Source organism: Panthera leo, chromosome C1 (genome assembly GCF_018350215.1).
Source record: "Panthera leo isolate Ple1 chromosome C1, P.leo_Ple1_pat1.1, whole genome shotgun sequence".
Taxonomy (NCBI): Eukaryota; Metazoa; Chordata; class Mammalia; order Carnivora; family Felidae; genus Panthera; species Panthera leo.
Window position 1 is genome coordinate 146,725,413 of NC_056686.1, and position 21,353 is coordinate 146,746,765.

At 41.1% G+C, this 21,353-nt stretch overlaps 1 long non-coding RNA gene across 3 annotated transcripts; it reads left to right on the forward strand.

Annotated features, from left to right (window-relative positions):
- The first annotated feature begins 1,518 nt into the window (after positions 1-1,518).
- Positions 1,519-20,026, forward strand: LOC122226149. 3 transcript variants are annotated; one of them, XR_006205491.1, is made up of 4 exons: positions 1,519-1,749; positions 9,173-9,255; positions 18,658-18,789; positions 19,702-20,026. It is a non-coding gene; the product is annotated as an uncharacterized LOC122226149 (long non-coding RNA). The 3 variants fall into 3 exon arrangements; XR_006205493.1 differs by lacking the exon at positions 1,519-1,749 and adding an exon at positions 5,011-6,095; XR_006205492.1 differs by lacking the exons at positions 18,658-18,789; positions 19,702-20,026 and adding an exon at positions 11,523-11,748.
- Positions 20,027-21,353: the final 1,327 nt, after the last annotated feature.

Consider the following 21,353-nt stretch of genomic DNA (forward strand, 5'->3'; position numbering starts at 1 on the left):
GTAGTTTCCCAGTGCTGCCATAACAAATTACCACAAGCTGGGTGGTTGAAAACAAAAGAAATCTATGCTGTCTCTCAATTCTGGAGGCTAGAAGTTTGAAATCAAGGTGTTGGCAAGGCCGTGGTCCCTCTGAAGCCTTCCTTAGGTAGGGAAGAGTCCTTCCTTGCCTCTTCCTAGCTTCTGGGGGTTTGCTGGCAATCTCTGGTGATTCTTGGCTTGAAGGTATGTAGCTCTGATCTCTGATTCCATCATCACACAGCATTCACCTCTTAGGTCTGTGTCTCTGGGTATGTCTCTCTTCTTAAAAGGACACCAGTCATATTGCATTAAGGGCCCACCCTGCTCCAGTATGACTTCATTTTAACTTAGCTAATTGCATCTGTAATGACCCTGTTTCATATTCTGGTGTACTAGGGCTGAAGGCTTCAACATATCTTTTTAAGGGGCAGGGGGCACATTCAATAGATAACAGGAATTCCAGGGTGGGACCTGATAACTTGCATTTGTAACAACTTCCCAGGTGATCCTGATGGTGCCCCAGAGATCACACTTTGAAAACTACAGGTCTAAGATACCTACAAAATAGGAGTACATAGAACTAAAAGTTGCATTATACTGTAGAAACAACTGTGTTCAGGAATTCTATTTTAAAGCATACTTGGAAGATGGTCATCCAGTCTACGTGTGAATACTTCCAATGACAGGGTTCTCATTACCAGCAGAGCAGCCTTTTCCACAGCTATTCCTGTGAAAATTCACACCCTTTGAACTTTCTAAATATCTGATATATCTAGACATCTCTAGATAACTGATAGCAGCTGAATATCTCAATATTGAACTCTATCTATATATCCCTTGTGTGACAGAATTCTCAGAATCCACTAGATTCCGGGTTGCTGCTGGGGGCATACTTGCTAAGGTTTTTGGGGATGATAATCATGTCTCCCATTATTATACATTAATTAGAACTAGACACTAGAATCCAGCAGATTAAGATCAAAAGGTCAGCTCTATTTCCAGCAAACATATATGGAAAGTACAACTTGGACCTTCACTGCAATCAGCCTTCCTCATAACCCCCACCTAGTTGAACTTATCTGACATAGTCAGATACAGAGAAGCAGGATGCTTGAATCTACACCAATGTGCAAGGTTTTGAGGGTAAGAGTCACTGTATTACCATATAAAGGCTTCACCACTAGTAGACAGGTTTTCCTGAAAGAGAAAGGAAAAACACCTAGTTTCTCTTCCTTCAAACTCACCCATCTAAGAAGACAGCCCTTCTCCTCTGGTGGCCAACTTGCCACCCACTCCCACTATTTTGTCTCTTTCAAACACACCCCCAATGTTACTTATAGAAGACCCCTCTTCCACGTTGCCCAAATGTTGGAAGGTGACCCTATTCTCAACTCAAGCCAATCGTAGTACCTCTCAAGTGATTGGTTCTAGAATTCAGCTTTCAGCACAGCATTATTATAGAATGCTATAGAATGCACAGCATTATTCTAGATCCTGCAATTGGACCAGGGATGGGCACATGATACAAACTAGCCTAATTAGACTGAGTAAGACGTTTGCTTGAACAGTTGGAAAAGAGATTTTTCTAATGAGGAAGCATTTTGTTCAAGGACTGAGAGTAGCCATCTTCTAACTGCAGAAGAGTCAGTCTGAAGAAAAAAGCCTTCCCCTAGAGGCTGAGAAGAGGCAAAGAAGAGCAGAGAAATATATTTCCAGCTCTACTTACAACAGGTTTGCTCTATCTTTGTTCATTTGTTTTTGTTGTTGTTTTTTAATTTTTTTTTTGAGAGAGAGACAGACAGAGTATGAGCTGGGGAGGGGCAGAGAGAGAGGGAGACATAGAATCTGAAGAGGGCTCCAGGTGCTGAGCTGTCAGCACAGAGACCGACGTGGGGCTCGAACTCGCGAACCGCGAGATCATGACCTGAGCCAAGGTCAGACACTTAACTGGCTGAGCCACCAAAGCACGCCTGTTGTTGTTGTTTTAATTATAAAAGAAACTAAATTTCCTTATTGTTATTTAAGCTAGGTCTATCAGCGTTTCTGTCATGTCCAGGTAAAATAATTCTTACCAATAAAATACTCAAATGTTGTTCCCACGGGTTAGTAAAAGTTGCCTCATGAAAACCTAAAGATGTAGGACTAAATCTTCACCCACCAGTGCTCTATTTTAACTTATTAATGCTGCTCTTAAAGTATGTGCCCTTCACTGGACAGATTGCTCCAGACACTGTGCTACTGGCAGCTCCCAGAACTCATCACAGTGTCTTCTACGGAATACACTGTAAGCAATCATTTATTGAGCAAATGCAGATGGAGACTGCATTAACATTTTCAGCAGACACATAATAGTTGTCATAGTAAGTTCAGATAAACTAAAACCCCTAGAACATTTTTTACATAAACTAATGTCAAAGCTGTCTGTCTCTACCCTGTGTCTGAGCAGTTGCATTGTGTATGGAATTTTCTTTTTAACATTTTTACCTAAATAAAGGCCTTGATATTTATTGCTAGCCAGTTATATCTAGGAGATTCCAGCCTGGTGGATTCCAGCTCAGTTGAGATTATTTTTTTTAAGGATTTATTTATTTTATTTATTTATTTATTGAGAGAGAGAGAGAGAGAGAGAGAGAGAGAGAGAGAGAGTGTGGGGCAGAGGGAAAAAGAGATAGAGAGAGAGAGGGAAAGAAAGAGAATCCCAAGCAGCTCCATGCTCAGCACGGAGCCTGATGTGGGGCTTGATCTCACCACCCAGGATTCAGGACCTGAGCCGAAATCGAGAGTTGGAGAGTCAACTGATGGAGCCACCCAGATGCCCCCAAGATAATGTTTAATAGCAATGTTATCATTTGTCATGTCAGCTATTCTCCCTATTTTGGCATCAGCTTCAACAAAGATATACATTCCTTCTGTATTTTCATATGAATCAAATAGCAAAATATTGACTGAAACAGTGGCAGTAAAGACTCACTCTAGGTTCTCTCATTGTTTGCCAGGAGTAGTCACTCTAGTCCTCTCCATGCATTCCTGACTTGGCTGGTAAAATAAGAATTCCTGCCTTTCTAGAAATGTCAGGTTTATAACTTCTGCCACTTCTAGTCTACTCCCTCTACTTCTGCCCATGTTTGGTGATTAGTGACTTTTGGAGAAACACTGAAAATAGCCCGAGTGCATCCTCTCTGAGTTCTTCGGAGTTGCCTCTGCTCTAGGAAACTCTTCTCCACCAAACACTGAGCTGTCTCCTCAGGGGTGACCTGTTGTGGCCCAGCTATGCCATGACTGGATAGCGTTGAAATATCAGGAACTGTTAGGGGAGAGATTGTGGGCATATACCCAGTCAGGTTCTTCCATCAGTTTAACCAAAAACAAGGGCTGGGTTTTTGTTTGGTTTTTTTTCTTTATTAGGTTGACACCTACATTTATTTATCCATTGCTTCAGAATCTAGGCACATAAGAACAATTTGTTATTAACTGCCTGTTTCCAAAGATTATTTTTTTTTTACTTTTTAAATTATCTCTACACCCAATGTGGGGCTCAAACTCACAACCCTGAGATCAACAGTTGCATGCTCTACCTACAGCCAGGTACCCCAAACAAAGCTCAGGCTTTTTCTCATTGTTCAGCCTACAATTGATTGTTCAACAGCTTTAAATGTATCAAAATATATTACTATTCAAGACTTTCAACATAATCAGGATTAAAGACAGATCTATGATATTCCCCTAATCGGACAACATGATAGTCCAACTAAAAAGTGAAAAGTAATGAATTAGGTACGACTTATTCCGAGCAAACACATCATAGTTTGAAATGATTGTTATCTTCGTTCAGGCTGCTATAACAAATTACCCTAGACCGGTAGGCTTGAACAACAGAAATTTATTTTCTTACACTTCTGGAGGCTGGAAAGTCCAAGGTCATGGTGCCAGCGTGGTCAGGGTTCTGGTGAGAGTTCACTTTTTGGTTGGCCATCTCATGTCCTCAAACAGTTGGGGTTGGCAGAGGAGGGGGTGGAGAAAGAGAGGGAGGGAAGAGACAGAAAGCTCTCTGGTGTCTCTTCTAAGGGCACTAATTCCATCATGATGGCTGTATCCTCAGGACCTAATTACCACCCAAAGGCCCTGTATCTTAATCCTATCACATTGGGGATTAGGGTTTCAACATATGAATCTGGGAGAGTAGACAAACACTCAGTCCATAGCAATTATTGTGTTCTTATAAAAACTTACGAGTTATCTGCTGTTTAGCAAAACCTAGATGAGTATTAAAAAGAATTAGCCTTCAAGTTATACATTGGTATTTTCCATGATTCTCTCTTTTTCTCCGTTCTGATAATCAGACTACTCTTTATCTTGTCTTTTAAAGCCACTCCCATGAACCACAATTCCTCTAAGATTTCTGTGGCTGTCAAATGGGACTTGCATTTCCTTCAGTCCCTTGGAATGTAATTCCCAAGGTCCAGAGACGTGAATTCAAAAAAACCAAACAGATGAATTCCTACCAAATCTTGTCTCTTGAGAAAATTAAAACAAACCATAGCAATTGTCACTCCAAGCTGTCAACTGCCTGAGAGATTCAGAGATCCATGGTCGGTAATCATTTGTTACTTTGCTGAGCATCTAGTCTGGCCCACTCTCATAAGTGGTAGGTGGCATCAGTTCGCTTAGCTGGTGACAGCCTAGTCACCTGCCCAATGTCCCCATCTCAACCATGTGTTCTGTGTGTACTCTTTATCTCATCATGGTGATTACAACCGCTCTGTCTTTATGAAAAAGATGCTGGGGGAAAACGTGATTTCTTATTGCTATGATGGAAATCAAAAAGGTCTAAAGAAAAGATGGCAGTCCTGAATTTAAAAGCTTAAACATGTCTTGAGTCAAATGTCTCACGAATGCCAGTGAACTCAAGCACTTTGGTGGCATGATGGTTTCTTGAAATGTTGATTTGTAATGTGTTCTCTGTATTTTCCTTCTCCCTTCATTTCAAGAAGGTGGTTGGCCTACCGGTTGGCTGAACCTGAAGCTATATCAGAATAACTTTGTTTCTTATCTTCTGGGAAAAGCTGAGCTTGTTGAAAAGTTTATGCTAAGAGTTCTAGAGAAGATCAGAGAAGAGAGAGAAAGAGATTTTGCCCAGGCAGGAAAGGGTTAGGATTTGATGGGCCCATGATGCCTTTTACCAAGAGAAGTGGCAAGACCACAAGAGGACATGGCTTCTAGCCTCACTGTATTCTGCAGCCACAGAGAGCACCTGGCTTGTATGGACCACGTGGGGTGAACAGAGAAAATAACAAGAAATCATGTGGCCTGAAGATTAGATATTTTGGAGAAGAATGCTAAATTCCATCAATATCTACTTCACCCATCCTTCCTGGATACACAAGTCAATTCTTCTTATCTGCTAGTCCCCTTCCATTTAATTAGAGCCAAGTGCCTGAGTCTGGCTGAAGTAATGTACACCACATTTAGGCCTGCCCCTTAAGGATGTCTCCATGATCTCCCCATTACCACCTTAAATCACTTTCTGGTCTGAGTGGCAGGAAGCAAAGGATTGCAAAGCCCAGAGGATGATTGGAAGATCCCATGATGGAAAGATTCCCTGAGTTACCACTTGACAAGAGCTGCCCAGCATGGCTACCTGACCAGGAATATCCATGTTGGACTTCATGCGAGTAAGGGACAAACCTCTTATCCTAAGAGACTGTGATCTGGAGTTGTTTTTTTTTCTTACACAATAACTAGCTTTAATTGCCCTGCCTAATTCAGATGTCTAACCCCTCGCTCCCATGCAACACATACCTCTCAGAGGCTTATATCTGGTATAGAGCAGGATACCCAAGTAACAGCTGGGATAGAGCTGTTTGCTGGTTCACTGGGATCCTAAGAGTTGCACTGAACTTGATGTAAAGGAGACACGCTACTTTAAAAGAAGATTTGACGTTGCAGGCCAAGAGTTTTATCTCATTTCCCCATCTGAACTCCTCTTTCTTTCTGGAAGAGACGCAAATGGTAGAGTCCGGCCTCCCTAACAGACAAGACTCTCCACAGCACGCCTAACTGTGATTCTTCCTGCCAAGGTAGGCACCAGCTTTCTGGCCTCCCGCTTTAATTTCCAGCCTTTCTTGGTCCTTCCAGGGTACAGGCGTGAGCCTCAGAGGTCTGGAGGGCAAAGAGTTATGCTTTCTTTTGGGGGCCGAGGGGGGGGGGCTTTTTGCTTCTTCAGTCAATTAATGAGATCAAAATTTCAACTTGAGGCTGCTCTGCCCCCGTCTCTAGCCCGCGCTATCACCTGAAATCCTGCCCGCCACACACATGCTTTTGACAGCAAGAGCCGCTCAAAAGCCTCTCCATGCCTCTATTCCAGGAATAATCCGAGGAAAGGGTTGCTACCTGTAAAAGCTGTGAGTGCCGAAGCCCTCCCTGTCCGCTGCTTCAAAAGAACAACTACCCTCAGTCTGCCTTTATTTTGCATTATCGCTCTTCTTTTTCAATGAAAAGTCCCTGCTCTCTATTCATTATAAAGAATAAAGAGCTTTTCAAGTGTGAGTTGCTCAACCCAGAAGGGAACAGAGCTATTTTTAAGAGGGTTTCAACTCAGAGCTGTTACACAGGCCAGCCTGCCAGCAGAAGAGGTCTTCCAGGGAGGCCGAAGGCAATCGTGGCCTCTCGTCAGGAGGGGATATGCAGGAAGGAAGCTCCTGGGGCAGAAATATTCTAGCTCTCTGGCCCACAGACAGCCCTGGTGCCTTCACACCTGGCTCCTCCAGGCAGAACCTCACAAGGGGGTCGGGGGAGTATTTTTTATTCTCACCCATTTGGGGTTTGCCTGCTGCCTTAGGTTTCTCACATCGACTTCCTCCAAATAGGAAACAATCTGCTTGATTCTCATCCAGGAGCACAGAGAGGAGGGGGGCCGCCTTTATGTCCTCTCCTATCTTCGTCAAGCCATATGCAACTGGCAGCCACCACACTTCTCTCAGTGGGAAGAGGATAATCAGAGCTGGATTCCTGAATGAAAGGAGGAACATGCAGAGTCGCCTGCCTCTCGCCCAATGGCAGTGGAATCCTTGTGGCCTGAGTCAGTCCAGAGCTCATCTGAAGCCCGCGCCCTTTAGGGACCGGGATGGGCTCTCAGATTCAGAGTCAGAGGGGCGTGGGTTCAAACCTAGCCTGTCGGGCCCCTGTTCTCTTAGGGTAAATGAGGATAACACTACCATCCTCTCAGAGGCGTTGTGGGGAGGGTTACCCATCCTACAGTGGCACACGCATGTTCATCATGGATCTGGGGGCTGGAAAGGTATGCTAATTTCTTTGAAGAACAGAAAATGGTGCTGCTGGATGACAGAAGAGATATTGACAACTTTATAGGAACTAATGATTCAGGAGGATTGAGATGGCTTTCTATTCTCACATTACATTAAGCTTCTCCAACAGAGAGAAGGGTCAGGGAATTGAAACTATCCCATTGTTCTGGTAGCTTTGGGGAGTAGAAGACATGCGTGTATCCTAAATGATGAGAGGGGACAAAAATATCAACTAGTTTCCTACAAAGAATTGCCAAAAGAAATAGAGAAACTTTTTTCATTACAATATACCTTGCACCATGGAGGTACAGAACTTATAGAGTCATCTTCAGTAAATTTTTTTAAGGGAAAGTAATAGCCAAGAAAATATAGGCTATTGGACCCAAGGGCAAAGATAACGCAAAGATATGCAGGTATAGTGTTATACTGTTAGAAAGATGGGGCAACCAATGAGGCTCTGAGCTTCCAGTAGGCCAAAGCAGAAAGGGAAATATTATGTTACCAAATGTATATCTTTCATGAGGAACCCCCTACTGCTACCAATTCCTCATCCTTTTTTATCATAAGATTCATGAGCATGGATAATTATCTTCAGGAAGAGAATACTTGGGGAGTTTCACTACGGCCTCTTTCAAGTATTTGATGGGCTGCCAAGTACAAAAAGGAAAGATTGCTTTGGGTAATTCCAAACCACAAAACTAGAATCAATGAGTGTAAGTTAAAGGGAACAGATTTTGGTTAAAAATAAAGAACTTTCTAACAATTAGAGTTGTCCATAAATGGAATGAGCTGTCTGGCAAAGAAGTGAGCTCCCTGTTACTGGAAGTGATCAAACAGAGGCTGGCTAACCATCTGCTAAGGATAAAAAGGATTTGTACATAATGAGAGAATTATGCAACAACATAATACAAGGCTCTTCATGACAGTTTTATTTATAATAGTGGGAAAGAAAATAGAATCAACCTAAATGTCCAACAGTAGGGGATTAGATTATTATGGTACTCTCATATGATTTATTTATTTTTTACAGATTTTACAGATGTTAAACATCAATAAAATGATGACATGGGAAATGCTCATAATCTGTTACTAAGTGAAAAAAAAAAACAGGCTATAATAGCATATACATTGTGATGCCATTTTGTCAAAAAAATATTTGTGTGTGGAAGAATAACACTAAAAAGTCCATACATGAAAACATTAATAATGATTGCCATTAATGTTTGAATTATGGGTGATTTTCCTCTTCAGAGCTTCTCAGGGTTATCCAAGTCTTGTATGTTGAGCACTTACCACTTATGTAAGTGGGGGGGGGGGGGAGTAAAAAGAAAAAAAACCTCCAAAATCTCTTATTCACTAGTAGCTTCAACTAGATGATCCCTACAGTTTTTCAAACCTAAGATTCTATGATTTTTATTTTAAGTTTACGTTGATTGTTTTTCTCATAAAGTAACTTGTCTTTAAAAAAGATTTTAGTCAAATATAAACGCCCTCCCCCCCCCCCCAAATATATTGGCTTAAATCATAAAGTTTGGGTATAATCAAATATATTTCTGACTGCCATGACCATTTTCATCTGAAGTCTCTTTTGAAAATATTTGGGATATAATTTTAAAAGTCTATACAGGAGAGTAGAAAGAGCTTATGAATTGGAATCAGACACTGCTGGGTCTCAAATTTTGGTTCCATTACATACCAGCCTTAACTTCCTCAACTTTAATGTGGGATAATAATAATAACTAAGATTCGTTTAAGATTCACTACGTGCCAGACACTGGTTAAGTGCTTTACATGCAATGGAATCCTCAATAAAGTCCCCTGAGGTGAATTCTATTTTCCTTATTTTTCAGATGATAAAACTAAAGCACAGAGAATTTCTATATCTTGCCAAGATCAGACAGCTCTAAGTGATGGAGGAAAAATTCAACCTCAGGTAGTCTAACCTTAGGAACCATGGTGTTAACCACTATACTATACTGCCTTAGAGAGTTGTGGAAGGATTGATTAAATTAACACACATAAAATGCCTAGCAGAAAAGCAGGCAGTCAGCATGTTAAGTTTCTCCCTAAACTTTTCCATAGCTATTTGGCCCCAGAAAGACTTTTGATTGTCTTCTCCAAGAATGCATTCAATGAATACACTGGAGAAATGTTGACTGTATGGTAGGCAGTCTTACAACAAGTTCATTATCAATGGCATTGATGTCAAAATCAGAGATATTAGAAATCATGTCCCACAGCATTCATTCTGGGACTGATTCTTTAATATTTCATCAATGATTTACATGGATAGAACAGAAAATAAGCTCCTAAAGCTGACAGATGATACATGCTGTTAGCAGATGACACCCATCGTCAGTTAGGAGGGCTAGCATCCAGGACAGGATTAGAATTCCAAATGGTCTGGCAAGATGGAGAAGAGGTGGAGGCAAAAAGAATGAACTTCATTAGCAACTAGCACAGAGTAATACATTTATTAAGAGGGAAAACATTATACCAGCATAGCAAGGGCAGTGACTAACAATGAATAATTGTTGCTGGAAAGAGTTAATGGTTAAAGTTGCTCATAAGCTGGAAGTGAGACAGAAAAGTCAAGTCTGATTCTGGAAATGTACTGAAAAAATAAGACTTTGTTGGAGTAAATCAATTTCCCCATTATATACCATATTTGAAACACTCTTTTGAGTCCTGTGTTTTTTTTCCCTCAATATTGTTCTGGACTTATTGGAAAAGGCATACAAAAAGTAAAGGAAATTTTTACAATTACAAAATACAACCCGAGGGAATAGTGAGGGAACTGAGATCTTTTAGTTGAAGACCAGTCAATTGCTGACAATTCATCTCAGAAATGCTTACTGAGCAGTATCTATATGCCAGCCATTGTGCTGGGTGCTGGGAGACAGAGAGAGTCAAGATCTGGTTTCTGCCCTTGAGAAGCTTAAAGACAAGAGAATAATCACTCTTAGGTTTATAAAGACTGTTATTTAGCTCTGATATTTGTGTCATTCCTAGCTAACTCCTATGCATCTCTTTCTTTTATCTCCCCTTCTTTCCCTCATTTCCTCTTCTTTTTCTTCCCTTCTCTAGATGTTAGGTCTGTGATTGGAGCCCACTAGCATGGCAGGTGAGCTAGGTATATTCAGTAGCGTCCCATTTGAGACTTTGCCAGGATACTAAGATCTTTTCTTCTTCCATCTCAAAATATTTCTATAAACATCTTTCACCCTTCACAAACTTCCAATAACATTTCAGGCAATGAAGCAAGGCTGGGAGAGAGAAAAGTAGGTTGTCAGATGCAGAATAGATCAGTTTGGCTGGAGAGAATGCTAGAGTAGGTATATTATGAATTTTATAATATTAAGGAATTTTAACTTCCTCTTATTGGTGACAGAAAGTCAATGAAAGTTTGTGAGAAAGGGAGTGACAAGATCAACTTATGTTTTAGCAAGAGTGATTTTATTGTGGTAGACGGAATGGGTTCTTAGCAGACCGACTGGAGGAAGAGTCTTGTTAGAAGGTGGTTATTAAGCTATAAAAAATGACCAGGATTAGGCAGTAAAGTTAAAAGAGGCAGAAGATATGCAGACGTGAGAGACACTGTAAAAGAAAAATCAATAAGATTTGATGCCTAAGTAAATATGAGCATCAAAGGAAAGAGAGGAATTGAAAACAACCCATAGATAGTAGACAAGGGGTTTGGAAATAAAAATGTCATTAACCAACCGGGGCAGTGGGAAGGTCAAGATGTTTGAGGTAAGGCAGTCATGATGGGTTTAGGGCCAGACAGGTTGTCTTTGTGTTGATGGAATATATAAATAAAAACCATATATCCAATGGTGAGCTAGGAATAGATTTTCTAGATCATCCTCACAGAGGTAATAGTATGTCCTGGAAACCTCCACCTGTATATCCCACTGACACATCACACTCTGCATGCCTAAGACTGAACTCCACTGTCATTCACAAACACGAAACTCAATTTGTGTTTTTCCTCAGGTTAATCATGCTTTTATAAACACCCAGGCTACCAAACTCAGAGTCATCTCTGGCACCTTCCTCTCCCATCCTTTCCACTCCCACAAGCAACTAGCCACTAAAACAATCAATTCTAGGAGCAAAATATGTTGTATATCAATTCCTAGTGCCATAGTTAATGCTTGCATGGTATGTTCTCTTAACTATCACACAATTTTATAACAGGTTTTCATGCCACATGAGTCTGTATTTTTCCACTGACTACTGAATGAAATTCAAAGTCTTCCAGAATGAACATACTTGTCCAGTCTAATCATTGAGTATGTCTATACATACCCAACCTGAAAAAGCCCCACAAGCTTCCCTGCCTTTATTTAATGATGCCAGGCATTTGTATGCCTGGGTTGCCTTTATTGATGATGTTCCATTACTTTGGAATAAAGTTCTCTACTCAAGGAAAATATCTTTCAATTTCTGAGTCCTGTGCTAGCCCCATTATGAGGGCTTCTCATTGCTTGTTCTCTTCACTCATGTTGTTTTCTTTGAAAGCAAGAGCCTGAACCAGGGAGGTGGAAGTAGATGTGGGAAGAAGCAAAGTAGGTAATAAAAGTCTAAGCAAAGGATTGTGGGGAAGATGGACACAGAGAAGGGAGAAGTTCAAGATAAAATGATAGTCTTGGCCAGGCCCAGTTAGCTGGAGAGAATTATCATGTCTCCCTTGACAAAAGGGAAGAAGAAAGAAAGAAAGAAAGAAAGAAAGAAGAGGGGAGGGGAGGGGAGGGGAGGGAAGGGAAGGGAAGGGAAGAGAAGGGAAAGGAGGGGAAGGGAAAGAACAAAAGAAAAAGATTAATTTGGCTTTGAGTATGTTTGAGTTGAGAGATCAGCAATGAACCCAAATTGAGTTGATAATTAAAAAGCCTTTCAGAAATGAAAAGAGTGGTTGAAGCTAGAGAAAAATATTTGGAATTTACACGCAAAGAGATGATACCAGATGTGTGGGGAATAAAGGGATAGAAGATTCTGTTAGGGAAAAGGTTGGCCTGAGGTTAGACTATAAACATGTTATCAGAGTTCCAGTCCAAAATGTCAACATAGGAAGACCCTCACTTCCTCGGTGGACACACCAAGTCTACACCTATTTATAAAGCAATTCCTCCTGAAGAAAAAAATAGACAAAGAAAACCAAACAAACAAAAACAAAAACAAAAACAGAGCAAATAGAGAATGGCAAGAGAGATGGAAGCAGGGTAACAAAGGGAAACCCCGTCTGCCCACATGGTGAACTATAGTAAAGAAGGGACGTACAGGGACCATCAACAGATTCATCTGCACTGGGGCACAGAAAAAAAAGCCATGGTTTAAAAGGGCAACTAGAATATAGAGGAGCCATCTCTAGAAACCTGCCAAACAGCAGGAGAGTTGCTGGAACTCTTTCCAGGTCAGAGGAACTGATGAGTGCCAGAGTTTACATTTGCCCTCTACCTTGATTGTGCAGACAGGAGCAGAGTACCAGGCACCGTAGCTGGCCTGCCACCTCAGCAGGGCCCCAGGCCCCTAGCCCACACCAACCGCAAATGCCCTACGCACAGGAAAAAAAAAGGTGTAGTCTAAAAGAACAACTAGAACACAGAAGAACTAACATTAGAGCCCTGCCAAATGGTAAGGGAGCTGTTGGAACTCTCTCTGGGTCAGACAGGCTTGCAGGTGGCATGGTTTACATTCCCCTTCCACTTTGAGATGGGAACAGGATTCTGGATATCATAGCCAGTCTACCATCTCAGTGGGACCCAGGTCCCTAGCTCACATCAGTCCCAGCTGTCCCACCAAGGCAGCCCCAGCTTACTGGGACACCCCTGGTCAGCTCTCACTATAGCTCTAGCCATCTCACCAAGATGACATGCATGCAAAATACCCCGAACACTTCAGGCCGACACCACTTCAGCTCCAGATGACTGGCTAGAGCACCCGCAGAACAGAGCATCTCAGGACCCCATGGCCCGCACCTGCCTCAACTCTGTCTTGCCACAGCACCCCCTGCACAGAGTGCTTCAGGATCCCTGGTCCACAGCCCACCTTAGCTCCAGACTCTTTCCACTAAGGTGCCCCTGCATGGAGCATCTGGCTTACACATGTCTCAGCTTCAGCTGCCCTGCCAGGTCTCCCCTGCATGGAGCACCCTGAAATACCTGAGCTTGCATCCACTTCAGCGTCAGCTGTCATCCCAGGGTGCCCTCAATACAGACATCCCTGGCCTGTGCCCACTTCAGCACCAGCCATCCCACCAGGGCAGCCCCAGCACAGAGTGTCCCAGGACCCCCTGCCCATGCCAGCCACAGCTCCAGGCAGCCAGACAAAGTCACCAGGCACACATAGTTTACATAGGGTACAACCATACACAGAATCATTTCTTCAAGTTTAGGACCAGTAGCTGTCCCATTCATAGAAACAAACACAGAAAGTCAAGCAAGATGAGGAGACAGAGGAATATGCTCCAAATAAAAGAACAAGACAAAAGCTCAGAAAAAGAACTAAATGAAACAGTGATAAGCAATCTACCTGATAAAGAGTTCAAAGTAATGGTCACGAAGGTGCTCTTCAGACTAGAGAGAAAAGTGGGTGAAGTCAGTGAGAACTTCAACAAAGAGAAAATACAAGAAAGAACCAATTAGAGTTGAAGGATACAATAACTGAAATGAAAAAAATACATTAGAGGTAATCAATAGCAGATTAGAGGATGCAGAAGAACAGACCAGCAATCTGGAAGATAGGGTAATGGAGAGCACCCAGGCTGAACAGCAAAAAGAAAAAGAATTAAAAAAAAAAAAAAAGTAAGGATAGGTTAAGGGATGTCTTAGACAACAGCAGTGAACAAACACTTGCATTGTAGGGGATCCCAAAAGGAGAAGAGGGTAAGGGGACAGAAAAATTATTTGAAGAAATAATACTTGAAAACTTCCATAATCTGGGGACGGAAGTAGACATCCAGGTTCAGGAAGCACAGAGAGCTCCAAACAAGATAAACCCAAGGAGGTCCACACCATGACCTGTAATAATTAAAATGTCAAAGATTCAAGATAAAAATGCTGATTCCTTACCCAGAACTATAAAATTAAAAGGTCTGAGTAGGCATGAAAATCTGCATTACAACAAGCCCTCTGTGTTGCTCTATGCTTACCATAGTTTTTAAAGAGCTATTTGATATTAGAATGATGGATTTTAAATTCCTTAAGGTTGCTTGATGCATGTAAGAATTTATAATGAAGTGTGTGTATATATGGTGGGGATGGGGAGTGATGGATGGGGTAGGAGTGCTGAAGTTTGACAGACCTGGTAATCTGGGAATTGGTTATGAAAATGACAGTTTTCTTGAGGCTGGAGAGTGTGGCATTCAGATGGGATGACAGAGAAAAGGTATGTGAACAGGCATTGGTAACTGAGTTGTCTTATGTGTATGAGTAGTGCTTGTTGGCTATGTTTCACTGCATAAGTCCCTCTGTGAAATAAACCCTGTTATGGTGATTGTTTTCAAAAACTATTGTGAGAAATAAACCAGAGAGACAAACATATAATGAAAAACATGTATTTACATTTGACCAATTCCTAGAAGATGAAAGTTGATATTTTTTGGAGTATGGTATCATTTTAAAGCCCAAATATCACGAGTCATTGTTTTCGATAACTTTTATCACTACCAATCACTCTCAAACAAAATATATAACTTTAACTTAACAAGCTATAACTATCAGGTTAAACAAATTTAATAAACTAGCAGTTTATCTAATTTCTTAAATTTGTTAGCTCCAGTACCTATTAGTCTTAGAACTTCTCTCTTCAGAAAGATAAACAAGCTTTAAATATAGACAATATATAGTGAAAGCTTGCCACTCTATAAAAATTTGCCACCAATTGTAAGCTTATCTATAAAGAGCATAGTTATGAGGGAAAAAAAGAAAAAGAAGAAATGTGGCTGTCACCCTCAAAAATTTATTCATGCCCTTTGTGGTTCCCTCCCTCTCATCCCTCTTCACCCTCCACTTGGTTCCAGGTGACCACTGAATCTGCTTTAGTTATTGTAGATTAGCTTGCATTTCTAGAATTTTATATAAATGGAATCATATGGTACGTATGTACTCTTGTTTTCATCCGACTTCTCTCACTCAGCATATTATTTTAAGATTTATGCATGCCATAGTGTTTGTAAATAGTTCACCCATTTTTATGGTGGAGTTGTATTCCATTTGTGTGACCATACATTTATGTTAATCCATTCACCTATTGATGGACATGTTAATTGTTTCCAGTTTTTGGCTATTACAAATTAAGCTGCATTAAAACACACACACACACACACACACACACACACACACACACACACACACATAAAACATGTTACTAGTTTCTAAGATGAGAGGAGGAATTCTGAGTAGCAAAAGAGCCAGACAAAGACTGGCCACCGAGGTAAAATTACACATTTTAGTTTTCTAAAAAAGTAACTTTTTTGTCTTTAACGTGTTATGGAAACTAACAATTTCTGAGACATCATACTTGTGATTTGAGGAAACTGCCAATCCTCTGCTCAGTTGGGTCCCTTTTGATTAGAAATTGTGAAAATTCATCATTTTTCTTCCAAAAGAGGTATTCTATTCTTATGTGAGGGTATCTAACCAAAACCAACAACCAAATATCAGGCTGTAGAATTTTTTTTTTAATTTTTTTTTTTAACGTTTATTTATTTTTGAGACAGAGAGAGACAGAGCATGAACAGGGGAGGGTCAGTGAGAGGGAGACACAGAATCTGAAACAGGCTCCAGGCTCTGAGCTGTCAGCACAGAGCCCAACGCGGGGCTCGAACTCACAGACCGCGAGATCGTGACCTGAGCCGAAGTCTGACGCTTAACCGACCAAGCCACCCAGGCGCCCCAGGCCGTAGAATTTAAAGAGAAGTGTGTTAGTAGGAGCTGTTTTCACATCATCTAATAACATACTGGGGTGGGGGACTGGAATAAAATGTGTTAAAATGGATTCAATTTGACCAAATTACAGCTTTTGAAAGAACTTCTTTTTAGCACAGGGCTTCTTTGTTGTTTTTAGAGGAATTTATTGAAATAAAAATATTATAAAAATACATGCTTGTTGTAAAATGAATCCAAACAATCCATAAATAAAGAAGTAAATATGAAAGCCTCATCATGTAAGCAAGTTGGCCTATACCCTTATAAACTTTTCAGAATACATACATAATTATATATATATTTTTTTCTACATATGACTTGCCCAACTTCCACCATCTCATTTCCTCTAAAAATAACAACCTATAGCAATTAAAAATTACATTTAAAAAGGTTACATTTCTACAGGACACCCACACGTATCACATTTCACATTTGTTACATTCTGACCCTTACTCTGATGGTAGAAATGGGCAGGGTAGGATTATTGGTGCCATTTTATAGGCAATATTATTCACGCAAAGTCTCAAGGCTACTTGTGCTGAAGAAGTTGTGACTTGAGTCCTCCATACCAAAAAACATGTTTCTTTACTACATCACACTGTTCCCCACAGTGGGATTTCCACATCTGAGTCTTCTCAGCCTCAGCTAAAGTGTTCTACAGTGTACATCAGATCAAAACCTGAATTAGGATATAATTTTGAACATCACCATGTAGTTGCCTACTAGCTTTCTTTAGATAGGAAAAGAGTGGCCTTCCAAACTTAATCTACCAAGTATCTGGATTACATCTTGAAGTGATGACAATGGAGGGTATGATGAAAATTCTACAGGACTCCACACTGATGTTTCTATATATAACCTAACTTTATACATAAATATTTCTGGCAATGGGCACATTCACTACTGAACAATATGCTGGCAAAACAAAACAAAACAAAATAAGACAAAACAACACAGTGGGCCCAAGGAAGAGTCACTTATGCTAAACTCCACAACACCAATCTGAGACTTAACCATAGTTTCTGCTCTCCCAGAAATGGATTCTTAAATCATTCAATCAGGAATCACCTGATGAGCACCAGTTAGGATATTCTGCCTGATAGAGCCCCATCCCTTAAAGGAAAGTAACCTTGCAATAACCAACCCACTTTTTTGCCTAGTAAAAAAAGAGCTGCTCCCTTCTGCCTATCAAAGTCTATCATTTTTTAAGTTTATTTTTATTTTGAGAGAGAGAGAGAGAGAGAATCCCAAGCAGGTCTGCACTATCAGCTCAGAGCCCAATGCAAGGCTCGAACTCATGAACCATGAGATCATTAAAATTCTACCATTTTGTACAGCTCCGTGGAGCCCTATTCGGTCTGCTAGTTTGGATGCTGCTTGATTTGAGTTTATTTTTGCCCAAATAAACTCTTAAAATTTTTACATATGCCTGTGTTTATCTTTTAACAGTTCTAGTGAAGGGAAATTGGTAGAAGAGATGCAAAGATGTAACACAGAGGAAAAAGCGCTACTATATTTCATTTCTGAGAAACACTTTTCCCCACATCTTACTACTTAGAAATAGGCATTCATCTTACAAATCCATGGATCTTTGATTTGGTGAAGAACACTAAACAGAGACTCATTAAAACTGGACTCTTGTCTAAATTCCGATAGTTCCCCATTTGGGGAGGGGCATTTAATCCCCCAGTATTGTGAACAAGACATGACATACGTAATGCTCACTGCAGGCTACGCAGGAATTGCTCTTAATAATAACTAACATTTATGGAGGGTTTGCCCTGTTCCAGTTACCGTTCTTAGCACATTGAGAGGATTTTCTCATTTTAATCCTCATAGCAAACCTCTTAGGAAACTCCTATAAATATCCCAGTTTTATAGATGAGCAAAGTGAGATTTAAAAGGTTCAAATGAATGTAGCTATAGGTGAAAACTGGTAAGTGGCAGAGCTGGGAGTTGAAGAAGGAAGTACAAGGCCAGAGGCTCCCCCACTAACCCCAATACTGTTGACCTACTTGCTAGCTATGATTTCACCTCATCGCCTTTTTATTTTCCTTCTTCCTGTTCCCTTCCTCCACAGGTTTACTGCTGATCCTGATTTATTATAGACTCAGATGCCTTTAGGATTATACACGTAGAAAGAACTGGTAAAGTATGATCAGTGTTAGGGATAGTAAACAATATGATTCTCAGCCTGGGCATGTGCACACACACACACACACACACACACGTTAAACAACACATCAAATTAAACCGAAAACCAAACCAAATAGCCGTGGACTAGCTTTTTAAAAAGTAATACAAATTAAATTTATTAGGGATCCTTGGAATGTCCAAAAAAATGTGTTGATTTCAGCTACCAGTATGGGAACTTTGATTAAGTCTCCAAGTAATCGTATCTATTCCAGATGGATTATAGCAACACCTGCAAAAACTCCAGTAAACCTAAGGAAAGAAGGTGACTCGAATGGATCTATAAGTCCCTAAAGAGGAGGTCTCCAAAATGACATTTTTATTGAGCACGTCCTATCAAATAACAGGTACTTTTGTTTCATGCATCTTCTCCTTAAACCATTTCTAAGAAGGAGGACTAGAGGGTCTTGTTTTTTTGGTTACCCAATTAAGGCTCTAGGGAGTGAATAACTTGCCCAAGACTTTCAAAGCCTCAGCTTTTCCTGTACACTCACGGGGTCAGAGATGGATGTATCATTAAGCCAATGAAGACCCTCAGTTCTTTCCAAAGCCCTGAATCTGTTTTTATTCATAGTTTTATGTTCTCTTTCTTTAAAAGAGCCCTCCAAACTGTTTAAACATTATGGTCCCTCAAAACACAGATCCATGCTGTAGGGAGGGGAGTCAAAAGGCTGTGCTAACAGCTATCTTGAACGAGTCGCCCTCTGATTCCAGCTCCCTCCCAGTTGAAGAGAAAGCTACAAACCGCACAATCTCTGGCCCATCCCAGAACTGTGGGAATTTATACATCCTGTACTTCTCCTGAGAGAAGCATCTAGCTCTCTGCTGTTCACCATGCAGAGACACTTGGAGGACAATGTTGACTATATTTTTGCAGCCTTGGTTTTTCTATTAATTGCCAAGTTGCCCCTAGCCTGCAGGAAATGAGATGCCAAAAGGAAGGGGAGTGGATCCCTTCCAGACCTCTACAACTCTCAGATTATACTAAACCAGTAGCAAAAACCCTCTTTAGCATTTGAAAGGGAAGGCAATTGTATTGCTAAGCCTCACTCTACCGCCTCCAGACTTTTCTCAGCCAGAGAACAAAGGGAAAAAAGCAAACACCACTTCACACTCTTATTCATTGGAGGTTAAAAGAGACCTCCCACTATACAAAAGTCCTTCTAAAGGTCAGTTTGGGAGTGTATTGAGGAGGGCACTGGCTGGGGAACAAAATGTTTACCATCACTCTCAGGCGGCTGCTTCTGTTTTTCTTTCAGCACGTGCACGGGGTACATCTGTCAGAATTGGACGTTTTCATCCCCAGTTAGCTTGCTGGTGGTCAAATTATGCTTCCTTGGCCCTCCTCAGTCTTTTGCAGATTCTTAATTCCAGTTGAACTAAGAAAGCAGGGCCACCGCGGGCCAGGACAACTCCCTGGGGACTGTTATTCATTCATATTCATTGAGTCAACAACTACTCATTGAGTACGGAACATGTGTCAAGCACTGTTCTAGGTGCCAGAAGGATGTAACAACACTAGAGCTGATGCAGTTGTCTTAGAGCTTCCACTCAATGCGGAAAGCCTGACATTAAACAATAAAACATGCACACCATTTTTTTTTAACTACAACTGTGATAAATATCTGAAGGAGCACAGTGTGCAAAAAGAGAGGTTAACATGAGAGTGGCTGACCTCACAAGGCCTGTAAGAGAGGGGGACTTCTTTGAGGAAGTGAGTGGGAGTTAGCTATGTGCCAGAGAAAGTTGTGATCATGCTGGGTATCGCAGGCAAAAAGTCCCTGACTTGGGAAAAAGATGGCAGGGCACAGAAATTGGAAGACTAATGTGGCTAGAGCCCAGAGGGCAAGCCAGAATGCAGCTGGAGATTGGTCAGGAGGGGAACTTCTATAAGGTGTCTATTCTGTAGGCTTTTGCCTTCTGTCTCCAAGGCAACAGTGAGGAGGGGGATCTTGGGGGGGGGGGGGTAGTTACAGGATTTAATAAGGGAAGTGACTTATGAGGTTTGTAGTGTCAAGAAAGAGTTTTAGGGGCAAGACACTGATCCAGGGAAACCAGTTAATAAGCTATAGCAAAAGTCAACATGAAAAGTTCTCAAATTTTAATTAATTGCCTGGGAATCCTGTTACAATGCAGATTCTGATCCAGGAGTGATCTGGGGTGGGGACTAAGATTTGCATTTATAACCCAGGTGCACAGGTGCTGGTCTGGAGATATACCACAAAGTTTCTACTAGCAGTTTTATTATTTTAAAGTTTATTTATTTATTTTGAGAGAGGTATAGAGCTCTCAAGAGTGGAGGAGGGGCAGAGAGAGAGAGAGAGAGAGAGAGAGAGAGGGAGAATACCAAGCAGGCTCCGTGCTGTCAGTGCAGAGCTGGATGTGGGGCTCTTCTCATGCCAGTAAGATCATGACTTGAGCCTGTACCAAGAGCCAGATGCTCAACAAACTGAGCCACCCAGGCGCCTCTCTACTAGCAGTTTTAGATTAAGGTGTTTGCAGTACAGGTGAAGAAAAGCAAACAAACTTGAGAGCTATTGTGTGGGAAGTGAAACAGGTCTCTGACTTGGGTGACTCTAGTGGAAGGGAATTGTATTCTTGGAGATGGACTGTACCAGAAAAGAAAGAGCAAGTCTGGGTGGCAGGCGAAAAGCTCAGTTTTGGACATGTTGAGTTTGATATGTCTGAGGAATCTCTAAAGAGGCTATGTTACATATGAATATGAAGCTCAAGAAAGAAGAAGAAACTGGGGATACAAATTTAGGAGTTATCAATATGTAGATGGCATATGAAACCATGAAAATGGATGCTGTCAGCATAGGGAGAGGGTATACAGCAGGGGTCACAAACTCAATTTTGACCTGCTGGCCATCTGTTAGTCCTCTCTTAACTATTTTGGGAAGAGAAGAGT